At 35.2% G+C, this 12,693-nt stretch overlaps 1 long non-coding RNA gene across 2 annotated transcripts in view; it reads left to right on the forward strand.

Moving 5' to 3' along the window:
- The first annotated feature begins 4,241 nt into the window (after positions 1–4,241).
- The window catches only part of LOC141559526 (uncharacterized), a 139,916-nt gene continuing 131,464 nt past the window's right edge, over positions 4,242–12,693 (forward strand). For both annotated transcript variants that reach the window (XR_012487460.1, XR_012487459.1), the window contains exon 1: positions 4,242–4,301. This is a non-coding gene — a long non-coding RNA (uncharacterized LOC141559526). The remainder of the gene's footprint in view (positions 4,302–12,693) is intronic.

Genomic DNA, 12,693 nt, shown 5'->3' on the forward strand with positions numbered 1-12,693 from the left:
ATCAAGATTTTGACATTCCCACATTTTGGCTGTGCCCCCTGGAAATGCCTACTGCTATAGGCATTTGAATGAATGGAGAAAGGTGAAGGGAGCAAAAGCTATTTTTAGATTTTGGAAAGTACATTTGACAATACAATATTTAACTTTTCATTATTAGTAACTAATGTATCCTTTATAATTTAATTTACATTTCTAACCAGTTAGTTATAAGCTACCATGTTATTCAAAGGAAATCTATATGCTTGGATTTCAAAACTTGTCACTAGGTCTCCAGGGCAAATAGATCTTCATGTTCTCAGATTTTCCACAGTTCTATTGCCATGGATAAAACTTCAAGATCATTTTTGCTCCAGAAAGGTTTTGGCTCTACCAGATATCTGTCAAGTTTGTAGCAACCGCACAGACTGGCTGAGGCCCCAGTGACAAGAAGACATCACTCTAAACAAAAAATGCCCCTCCTTTAGGTAGTGGTTTGTAATTCAAGATTAGACATCTAACCACCCAAACAGTCCTGAGAAGTCATTGCCTGAGGTGTTTCTCTGTGCTTCTTAAATTGGATGAGATATAAGTAAGTGATGATTCTTACACCCTTACAAAATAACTGAGTACATGTTACTTACACAATGCAGACACAATCCACCTTTATGAGTAATAAGCCTTCATGAAAAGGGATCCCACTGGGACTGAAGGAAAAGACTTTGATTTGTTCTTTGCTAGACTTCTCACATAATCTTACTGCACTCTGACCATCACTGTCAGGTCCCTTTCACTGGAACCTTGGGTTCTGCCCCCCTGGGGCTCTACCTTATCTTGTCCCAAACCAGGTCTCTGTGCACTTGTCTGACATCAAAACATCATATCCATGTGGGTATCCTCACTCACTTTCTAATTCCTTGTCATGTGTTTTCTTGCTCCATAAGAATGTAAATTTCTTAAGATCAAGATCTGTCTTCCTTGCTTGTTTTTGTAATCCCACCACTCAGTACAATGACTCACCCATATGAATGCTTAGTAGACCCTCTGTGTGTGTGTCTGTCTGTCTCTGTCTCTGTATCTCTTTCTGTCTCTGTCTCTGTCTCTCTCATCTCTGTCTCTCTGTCTCTCTCTCCTCTCTCTGTATTTGTTTCTGTGTCTCTTTGTCTCTTTCTGTGTGTGTCTCTATCTGTCTCTTTGTCTTTGTCTCTGTCTCTCTCTGTCTCTCTCTTCTCTCTCTGTCTTTGTCTCTGTCTCTGTATCTCTTTCTCTTATCTCTGTCTCTCTCTCCTCTCTCTGTATTTGTTTCTGTGTTTCTTTGTCTCTCTGTTTCTGTGTGTGTGTCTCTCTCTATCTCTCTCTCCTCTGTCTCTGTCTCTCTGTCTCTCTCTTCTCTTTCTCTGTCTTTGTCTCTATCTCTGACTTTGTCTCTCTGTCACTGTCTCTCTGTTTCTCTGTGTGTCTCTCTCTTCTCTCTGTTTCTCTCTCTATGTCTCTCTGTCTCTGTTTCTGTGTGTCTGTCTCTTTCTCTTTGTCTCTGTCTCTTTCTTTCTCTCTGTTTCTCTGTCTGTCTCTCTTTGTGTGTGTGTGTGTGTGTGTGTGTGTGTGTCTGTGTGTCTGTGTCTCTTCTCTGTTTCTCTCTGTGTGTCTCTGCTTCTGTCTATCTCTCTCTTTCTTTCTGTCCCACTCATAAGTGCATGTGAAGGGAAGGGCCATTGAGAAATAATATCAATGTAAAAAAGAAATTCCAGTGAAACAGTTAAAAACAAAAATAAACATAAATAAAATGGCTCTCTGGATGTTTTTTTTTTTAAATGTAAGCCAATCTAACACACTATGTAGCATTTCCTTTTGAACAGATTCAGGGCTACGGTCGAGGTGATGTGGCAGTCAAGTCTGTCACATATCTTGTTATTACTGCTGACTCTAAACTTCTTCTGATAGTCACAGATAAAGTTCAAAACAGTAATTTCCCCCAGCAAATAGGAATGGAAAAGCTAGAGAGTTAACAGGGCTTTTTTCATCTCCACCTAACTCTGTGATCTAATTTCAGATAGCAGGAAATATGCCAACTTTAGCCACTAATTAGAGTTATTCATTGGAAATTATTTGTAGTCAACCTCTAATCTCTTAGAGCAAAGTGTGCTGACAGTGTTGAAAGCATAAATGTTAGAGATATTTTGGTTGGGGGTTGAAGGGGGAGTAAGGGTTGTTGGGGTAATGCATCTGGATTATACAGTGGAGCCTGCCAAATATGTCTATCTGAAAAATAGATCTGATGGATGCTAATTTTAGCTAATTCCATATACATAGTTAACAGATTTCCACAATAGTGCCAGAAGTGACAAGCCCCCTTTGGGATACCTTAGTGGGGAGTGTCTTCCTGTCTCATACCTTAAAACTGATGAATACTGATTCTATGATGAAGAAAAGTAATTACATTCTAATTCTCATTGTCTTCTGTATCAAATACAAAGCCATCTCTTCTGGCAACACACTGCTGAATTTTGATTCTGCCCACTTGGGATTAAAGACTAATTCACCAAAGGAGATTTACGATCTTGGGTAAGATGAGATGGTGCTTCATTAGGAGAACTAATCCTTAAATTGTAAACAAATTCCTCCATTTAACATTTAAAGTCCTTCACAAATTAACTTGGTTTTCCTTTCTAAACATTTTATATTACTTCTGTAAACCAACATGATCTCATTACTTTGACTTATACAATATTTTTTCTATCATCTCCATACTATTTTATAGGATATACTCCATGTTTGAAATGTCTTTCCTCTTCACACATAACCATTTGTTGTTCTTTATTCATTTTTTAATCATGTCCAATTCTTTGTGATTCATTTGCTTTATTTGTTTGTTTGGCAAAATTCCTGGAGTAATTTGCCATTTTCTGATCCAGCTCAATGAGGGAACTGAGGCAAACAGTGACTTGGTCAGGATCACACAGCTAAGAAATGTTTGAGGCTGGATTTGAACTCGGGAAGGTAAGTCATCCTGACTGCAGGGCCAGCAATCTATCCAACTGTACCATCTATTTGCCCTAAGTGTCCATATGTCCATAGACTAGATTAAAGCTTAGCTAATGTTATCTTTCACAGGGGCCTTTTCTGATTTCACCTGCTAAATCCCCCATACCTTTAAAAAAATTTTTTTTTTGCTATCTTGTGTTTAGTCATTTGAATACATGTAGAGAAAATATAGAATGTGAACTCCTTGAAGGCAGGTAGCTGGTAAAGTCAGTATAATTCTGGGCCTGGCTTCATGGAGAGCTGAATTCAAATTTAGTGTCAGACATTTATGAGCTATGTGACTCTAGGTAAGTCATTTTACCTTTGTCTGCCTCAATTTCCACAATTTTAAAATAGGAATTACAATAGTCCCTGCCTTGCAGGCAGAGCTGTTGTGAGGATCAAATGAGATAATATTTTTTAATATATTTAGCACAATACCTGGCACATTATAGGTGCTTACAAAAGGTTTATGTCCTTTCCTTAAGTACAGGTATAATTTCAATTCTTATTTTAATTTGCAACTTTATTGTTAAGTACAGTGTCTGTCACACTAGATGCATAATGAATACTTTTTGACTGATTAATAACAAATAATTCTGATATATATCCATGATGCTTGTTTGACTTTCTCATATAACCTCATATTCCTAACACTCCTCCCCTTATTTTCATTCCAATTATTTTAGAAAATTTTATGGTTCTAGTAAACCTTCTAGAAGAGGAATTCAGCAACATAGAAAGGAAGGAACAATAAAACGAATCATTCATAAATATGGGACATATTCTTTCACCAAAAAATAGAGAATATGTAAAGAAAAATGGAAAAACAGGCAATGCATATGAACAGACACACATTTGGAAGAGTTGTTCATACTTCCAGCAATACTCTAGGAAGGTTTTATATGTTTTTTCCTAGGGTTTCAATATGCTGCTCCCATCTTTACTCCCATCTTTGCTCCCATTGTTTCAGCTTTTGCTTTGGCTGAAACATTTGATTACTTTTTCTTCAATGAAGGATAAGCACTTTAATGCTTTCATAGCATATATATTATGTAAGCTTTTTCTACCTCTCTTAGAAAAGGCAGGATTATCCTTATAGTACAGAAAAATCCTTTTATCATGTTTACTCAAAAGTTTCAGCTACTGAGATCTGCCATTTTCCCAAACAGGAAATTCCAAGTTGTAGGACCAAACTTTTAAAAACCAAGAGCAAATTCTACTCCAGATTTATTTTCCTAATGAGGGACTAGAATTTCTGTCAAAGAGACTGGTGGTTCCAAGTCACATCATCCTAACTGCTGGTGAGTATATATCCTTAATTTCCATATCTGAAGATCACTCTCCAATTAGACATTAATTTTCCCTTTATTGTTGTTGTTGTTAAGTCATTTTTTAGTTGTATCCAACTCTTTGTGACCCCATTAGGGATTTTCTTGATGAAGACACTGGAGCCATTTTCTTTTCCAAATCATTTAACAGATGAGGAAACTGAGCAAACAAGGTTAAGTGATTTCAGGATCACACAGCTAATAAATTTCTGAAGGCAGATTTCAACTCAGGAAGACACATCTTCCTGACCCTAGGCTTGGTACTCTTATCAATTATATTAATTAGCTTCACCAATTAATTGCCTAATATTTAATTCTGGGGAGTTTTAACTCTAGAAATTTCTATTCTCTCTAGTAAATGAATAGTGGAGAAAGCAGAGTCAAATAGGAGACTAGTTGGAAGGAAATTAAGGTCATCATATCTGCTTCCTGTATAACTGAATTCCTGATATTTTTATAAGTAGCTAAAGCTAGCCAAAAGTTTAAAGGGTCTGGGACAGGGACAGTATCTTTACATGTTATTGTCTATTCCATACTCTGTGGCAAGAATATCTTGGTGTTCTTTAGAATATTATCTGAGACAGGAAATTGCTAAATGAATAGCTCAAGGTCATTACAGGAGTCTGTCCCATGCAAGGCTGGCTCTATAAAGGCAATAATTTTGTCATCAGTCTTTTCTTTGTCCCCCTTAGGGGAAATAAAGATGTTTTTCACCTTCATTGTCTCTCTCCCTAAAAAAAATTCTTATTCTCAGAAAAGAATGTGATCCAATTGTTCACATTAAGGCACAAATATGCTACTTATTCTAGGAGTATTTACATTTTTACAGACAAAAAATATTTTTTAAATTTAAGATTGGGTTTTCTTATGTCACTCAGTGAACCTGCAGAAACAATTCACTGCCAGCTCCCACTACTTATCCCCTAGAAGTTTTGACTTGCTCTATTTCTGAACTGGGTTGATTTGTTCCTTTAATGCAAGCAAGGACCCATCCCAACCTCTATCCCACTCCTATGGTTTCATCATATTGATGCTAGATTTAGTCTAGACACCTGATCAGTATCATGAAGTTCATAGATCCCTAGCAGATTGACAGAAACCTCAGCTTCCATGATCATGCCCAAATAAATAAATTCTTTTTTTTAAATTAAAGCTTTTTTCTTTCAAAAAAAAAATATATATATGGATAATTTTCAACATTCACCCTTACAAAATGTTTTCTAAATTTTTTCCTCTCTTCACCCCACCTCCTCCCTAGAAGTCAAGTAATTCAATGTTAAACATGTGCAGTTCTTCTATACGGATTTCCACAAATATCTTGCATCACAAGAAAAACCAGATCAAAAAGAAAAAAAAATAATATGGTCTCAGACACTTAACACTTCCTAGCTTGTGAGCCTGGGCAAGTCACTTAATCCCACTTGCCTCAGAAAAAAAAGGAAAAATGAGAAAGAAAACAAAATGCAAGCAAACAACAAAAAGGTGAAAATACTGTGTTGTAATCCTTATTCAGTCTTCACAATCCTCTCTCTGTGTGCAGATGGCTCTGTCAAACACAAGACCATTGGAACTAGCTTGAATCACCAAATAAATTCTTAAGCCAAAGGAGAAAACTTGGAATTGTAGAATTTCAGGCAGTAGCAAGCTAAGTGAGAGAGGAATTTTTGGAGTGAGGGTGTTTTCTTGGCTCTTCTGAAGTCATGTCATGAGATCTAAGGACCAACCAATTAACAAGCATTTCTTAGCTACCAATTATGGGCCAGGACCTATGCTAGATGCTACAATTACAGAAGTGAGGCGGTCTCTACCCTCAAAAAGTTTATATTCCTATAAGAATACACTCACATACAGTTTGAAGAATGGTGATCAGGAAAGGGAATTTTGGTATATACAGAAGAAAAAAGAATGGAACCATAAGACAGTATATTGTCATCCCCTTTCCAAAAGTGATAATAATGTGGCTTTGCTTGTTATTCCCATTGCAGGAGTGAAAGGAAGATAAAAGGAAGGGAAGGGGCTTAGACTCACAGAATTACAGATCTGATAGCAATATTCATAATTTGGATCTGCCAATGTATGATAGTGGATGGCCAATTGTAATATGAAGCATGGTCTAAGGTTGGCTATATATAATGAATTGAGATGAACTTTCAATCACTCACAGCTAGGGCAATTCAACCCTAAGATAAAGTTCCCAAAATAAGAGGAGTAACTGGAGAGAGTAGAGCAGGAGTACCTACCATAAAGAATGAACTTTAAGGTACTCTTACCAGCAGATGGCCAACCATTCACCAGAATAATGTTGGACTCCCTTCAGTAAAATGTGATTTAAAGTACTTGCTCAAGTTGTCATCAGTTTATTCCCTGGCCAGAATAGGAGGAGAAATAAAATATGGCAGTAGTGACTGAACTGAATAATAATTTGCTTTAAGGCCTCCCTGAGGGACCAGTTCCCAGTCTTTTAACTGCTGAGCATGAAGGAAACATGGATTTTTCCTTTTTTGGAAGATCAAGTACTGTTGATGAGAGCTGATAAATCAGCTATATTTGGAAATGTGGTCAAGAGATAGAAACATTCAACTTTAACCACAAACCCCAGAATTGTGAGCCCTAATTCAAGTACGACTAAATGCTGTAAGAATAAACAGCATAGGGAGATTGGCTTCAACCCACTGGAATTGGAATATATGAGTTCAAGTTGGGGGACTGACATAATTGTAGAACCACAAAATTGAAATTGGAACAGACCTATTATATTTCTCCTTCAAAATCTCGTCCAATTCAGGAAACCCTTCCATTATACCTATCATAGATGCTTTTCCAGACTCTATTTTAAAGTTTTTAGTGACAAGTATATTTTTAATTGAAAAAAAGTCATTCATTTAGATCTGGTAGGACATTGAAAGAAGGAAAAAATTAAACTCTAATTTTATTGTTTATTTGAAGAGAACAGCAAGTTACATGTGATGTATTTACAATTTTATGTGAAATCACCTTTTTTATTATGATAAGTTATGGAAATGCTTGTTTATTCCATGAATTAAAAATAAAATAAATTTTAAAAAGAAGCCAAATAGCCGAGTCATCTCATTTAATAGATAAGGAAACCAAGGCTAAGAAAGATTAAATGACTTGTCCAAAAACATATAGATAGAATAAGTAGTAGATCTGAGATTAGATCCCAAATTCTGGGTTCAAATCTGACTAGAAATTCAGTATCTTCGTATTATACCACCCTGTAATCTATTTCTTTTGTTGGACAATCTAAGCATTATAAAGTTATCTTAATGTATGAACCTTCACTTCTGTTATTGGCTCTCCTTGATTTCTTTGAAGCAGCATAGAATAAGTCTGTCCATTCTCATATGTTTTAAAAATACCACTATATGTCATAGCTATAGTCAATCAAAAATCTTCATTTAAAAATATAAATCATAATTATTCTCAGAATCAAATAGTACAAATACCATGTAACATAATATCACAAGTTAAACAGATATTATATTTATTTTTAGGAAACAAATTTCAATTAAATTTGGTTTTTATCTCTCCAAATGCTTTTACCAGATCTTCAGAGAGTCTCAATTATAAATGTTACCAGTAAGCTCATGGTAGGAGGTATCAAGCAGGAAAAAAAGTTTTACATATATACTCTGTAAAGTATTTTGAAGCATTTTTATTTAAAAAACTGGGGGAGAATAAATGTCATTTTAACCATTTTAGTTGATCTGGAGTTAATCATGATAAGATATTGTAATTCAACTACCACACAAGTTGAGTTGGGGAAAAGCAGCTGTGTTCTGCTTTGAAATGTGATTCCAAATTGGTGGGAAAACTTCTGATGTGAATCTGCTTAAATGAGGGTAGAATTGGTGTGAGAGTTTAGAGACTCTATGCCTGCTTTGAGAAAAGATAGTTGTGGCTTTAGATTCTCTTAGAGATTGACTCCAAACATAAGGAGAAAGACAGATTTTGGAAATAGCAGATAGATAGGAAAAGCCTGCACCTCAAAGTGTCCATTATTTCTAGGTTGTCTCTCTAGAAAGTTGGGGAATTTCCCTATGGGGGATGGATTCTTGCTTTGTTGAGCTGAGATGTCATCTTGCTTTCATATGAAGACCCCATTCACTCATGTATTTTCTAAGCATAAGCAGTTTATTAACAGTGATGCACAAAACAGGTCACTCTGGCCATAGTAAGGTCAGCAATCACAATGAGAAGAGGAGAGATCATTGTTATTGATACACTGGAATGGGGGGAAGTAATTGCTTATACTAGAAAAAATAGGTTGGCATTCAGGTATGCTAATCACATACCTCTCTGACAGTGAAGGACTCATTTGTCTCTTGTAATTTTGACTAAAAGATCAGGACCAACAGGTATATTGTTCCCTTGGAGGAAATAAAACCCAGCCACCAATAGCACAAAGACAGGGAAGGACAAACATGTCTTGGAGGATGGCCCCAGGTTAAGCTGGTTGGGGTTTATAGATAATTAACAGATGTTTTTCTGGGGCTAATCATGCATGTATTTTCTTGGATGCTTTAATACATAGAACTTTTCTAATTTGGGGAAGTTTTTTTTTTTTTTAATCTGCTTTGGTAAATGGATTGAACTAAGTATTTACTGTTTGTGATAGTCTTTTGCACAATAAGCATTTGGTAGTGAGTCAAGCTAAGAGATAATGTAAATCTCAGAGCTTTAAGGACTAGTAAGCAGGCAAGCTAGAAACTTTAAAACCTAAAATCAGTGATATTTAGAAGAGCAGATAGTTATAATTCGAATCTGATGGTCACTTCTGCTCCACTCATGGCAAAAATCAGTCTCTCTTTGAGAGGAATAGTCAATTCTGAGGTATTTATTTATGCCTCCTTGTAAGCTATTTTTATAAAACCCAGGTGAACATACATAGTAGACACAGGCAGCATGGATTCTTTGTAATAGCCTAAAAATGTACGTGATTGACATTTAGATGTTTATTGAGTAAATGAATGATGAGAAAAGAAAAGCTCTGTAAAAAGTAGTTAGAGGTACAATTATCCTATAACAGCATCCTCTAAATCAAATTCCCAATGTCCAAAATGATTCCTTTCTGATCAAAGATTCTATGATTCTAAGTTGGTAGCATCTGATCCCTCTGTAAAGATCTTTCTTCCTGTACATAAATATGTCATCAAACTCTCCAGACAAAACCCATCCTGCAGAAAGGTTCTGAAATGTGTCACTACCTTCAAGTATAAATAAGCTATGCCTTCTTAAAGGATGTCATCTTTTTTGGCATATTTGAATTTTGTAAGAAGCCAGACAATAAAAGTATTGATATCTTTAATTTTATATCATCTTTAAGCCATACTTTATTTTTAAAAAGAATAGCAAATAATAAACAAAAAACAGGAATTATGAAAAATAATTAAAGAATTAAAAGAGAGGAGAGTGTAGAAAGCAGTTCATTCAAATACATCACCAGATTTTGATAGTCACAGAACCATTTACTTCGAGCTGGAAAGGATTTCAGGTGCCATCCACTCTAACCCTTCCTTGTTTTACAGAAGAAAAAATAAATCTCAGAGAATTTACTTTCCCAAGACCACACAGGTAGCAAATATCAAAGGTAGGATATGAAACCAAGTTTTCCAACTCTAGAGTCAATGTTTTTTTCCACTGTACTGCTCTTAGGCTGCATTGTTCGATAGCCAGAGTCCTTCACCTTTTCAAAGAAGGAAGGGAAGCATATTTTCTCTTTTTCTTAGACAGCTTGTATCCAGAACTTAAGTTAAGGGAGCAAAACACCTGGTAATGGCATTTGATTTGGAGTTAAAGGATTTAGATTCATAGTAGGAAGGGGACATTGAGCAAATCACCTAAACTCCCTAAGTTTCAGTTCCCTCAACTGATACCAGTAATCCTTGATATTCATTGATCTGACTTTGAGATCTGCAAAGTGCTTTACCTAGATTATTATATCTGAGCCCCACAACAACCTGGAAAAGTCTATACTCTAGTTCTAATTACCTGCATTTTACATATGAGGAAACTGAGGGTCAGAGAGTATAAGTGGATGGTCTAGAAGCTATAAAATTAGTATGAATGAGAGGAAAATTCTAAATCCTGGTTCTTTTGATTCCAAATCCATTACTCTGGCTCTGAGGTGGGCAAATTATGGTGATGGCCAAATTCAACTGACTATTGAGAATTATTTCTGTATATTTAAACAAATTTATAGTTATAAAATGAGTTATATATAATTATATATTCAAATGTGTATATCGCATATATATACATAGATGTATGTATGAATTATACATTATGGATTATGTAGTATGCATTAGTTAGTGGATAGACTGCAGGACTCAGAGTTAGGAAGATTTGTTCTTTCTTCAGGTACTAGTTGTTGTCTCTGGGCAACTTACAAACTCTCTATGGCTCAGTTTTCCCAATTATAAAATGGGAATAATAATAACACCTATCTCACAGAGTTGTGATCATCAAATCAAATGAGATTATAAATTTAAACTTTTAGGAACTATATATAGGTATTAGTTATTAATGTTATTATGTATTTCAATTGATGAATGAATTTGAGCTCTTAAAATTTCATGTATTAGAAAAATGATGAGAAAGATAATGTGAGTTTTTATATTACCAGAACCTAGCAGCATTGTACATAATATTTAATTAATCAATATTGTTATTGGAGAGGTTAAAATGCAGAAATTCTTTTCAGGGAACATTAAATGGCGCCTAGCTTTCTCTATCGCACATTTTATATCTTCAACACATTTGTTAGAACAAGGTGTTTGTATTATTTTTTAGATAACTTTGCTGATGTTCTCTAATATATGTCTATAATCTATAGAGACTATATAACTTTCCTTGTTCTCACTAGTTTTCTTCAAGAGCATTTAAGCCAAGTGCATTTATAATTAATGAATCAACAATATGTATTAACTGTGAAAAATGGCTTCCTGCTTCTAAAGTTAGAAATAAGTATTGGGTTTTACAGAATCCCCTTAAACCTGGCTTAATTTTTTCAGTTATGACATATAAATCAATACATGAAAAGATTATTTATTGGTATAAAAATCACCAGGATAAGTGCTGTGGTCAAAAAAGAAAGACAACATTCTTCTCTTAAGGAATGTGTATTCTATTTGGGAGACATAATCCATAATAAAGAAGCTGAGTTATAAAGATGATATAGCGCTAAAATATCCTAAGAGGCAAGAGGATGGGAAGCTACGAAAGTGCATGGGTCCAAAGTTATATTATGTCATATGCTAGTACCAGTAATTCTTAGTGCATAGAAATACTGTAGATGATAAATTCTGGAGAATTTTAGAAGGTAGGTTTAAGGTCTGGTGATCATCATATTATAAAAACACATAGTTGTTGACTCTCATTTAACTACTAGAGACAGCTAGATTGAAAAATGGATAGAGGATTAGAATTAAAGTTAAAATTTAAGTTTAAATTCTTATTTAGTCTGGAACAAATTATTTAACATCTTTCTAAAGTGGTTTCATCATTTATATGATGGGATGTAATAGTATCTATTTGATAGGATTGTTGTGAGGACCAAGAGAGAGAATAGATGCAAAATGCTTTGGAAACCTTAGGGTGTTATATAAATTATTTTATTATTATAATTATCATTCCTTCTTTTCCTTTCCTTTCTTTTCTTCTCCGTTTACTCATCTTCTTCCTCCTGTCGTCGTCTTCTTCTTCTTCTTCTTCTTCTTCTTCTTCTTCTTCTTCTTCTTCTTCTTCTTCTTCTTCTTCTTCTTCTTCTTCTTCTTCTTCTTCTTCTTCTTCTTTTTCTTCTTCTTCTTCTTCTTCTTCTTCTTCTTCTTCTTCTTCTTTTTCTTCTTCTTCTTCTTCTTCTTCTTCTTCTTCTTCTTCTTCTTCTTCTTCTTCTTCTTCTTCTTCTTCTTCTTCTTCTTCTTCCTCTTCCTCTTCCTCTTCTTCTTCTTCTCCTTCTCCTCTTCCTTCTCCTCCTCCTCCTCCTTCTCTTCCTTCTCCTCTTCTCCTCTTCCTCCTCCTCTTCCTCCTCCTTCTCTTCCTTCTCCTCTTCCTCCTCCTTCTTCTCCTCCTCTTCCTCCTCCTCCTCCTTCTTCTCCTCCTTTTTCTTTCTTCTTTCTTCTTGTTCTTCTCTTCCCCTCCACCCCACTACCATCATGATCACTCCTACCACCACTGTTATCTTAATCTTTGAACTGTCAAAGATCCCTAAATTAGCTTTGATTGACTGGAAACAAGGAAAGTATAGATGAAGGAGGAAAGAGGATGGTTAGAAGGGTAAGGGAATGGTATAGAAATAGGCTTTGGGCCTCAAATTCTTTTAAAAATGTTGTTGATTAGTGAACTG

The sequence above is a fragment of the Sminthopsis crassicaudata genome, chromosome 3 (genome assembly GCF_048593235.1).
Source record: "Sminthopsis crassicaudata isolate SCR6 chromosome 3, ASM4859323v1, whole genome shotgun sequence".
In the NCBI taxonomy this organism is placed as follows: domain Eukaryota; kingdom Metazoa; phylum Chordata; class Mammalia; order Dasyuromorphia; family Dasyuridae; genus Sminthopsis; species Sminthopsis crassicaudata.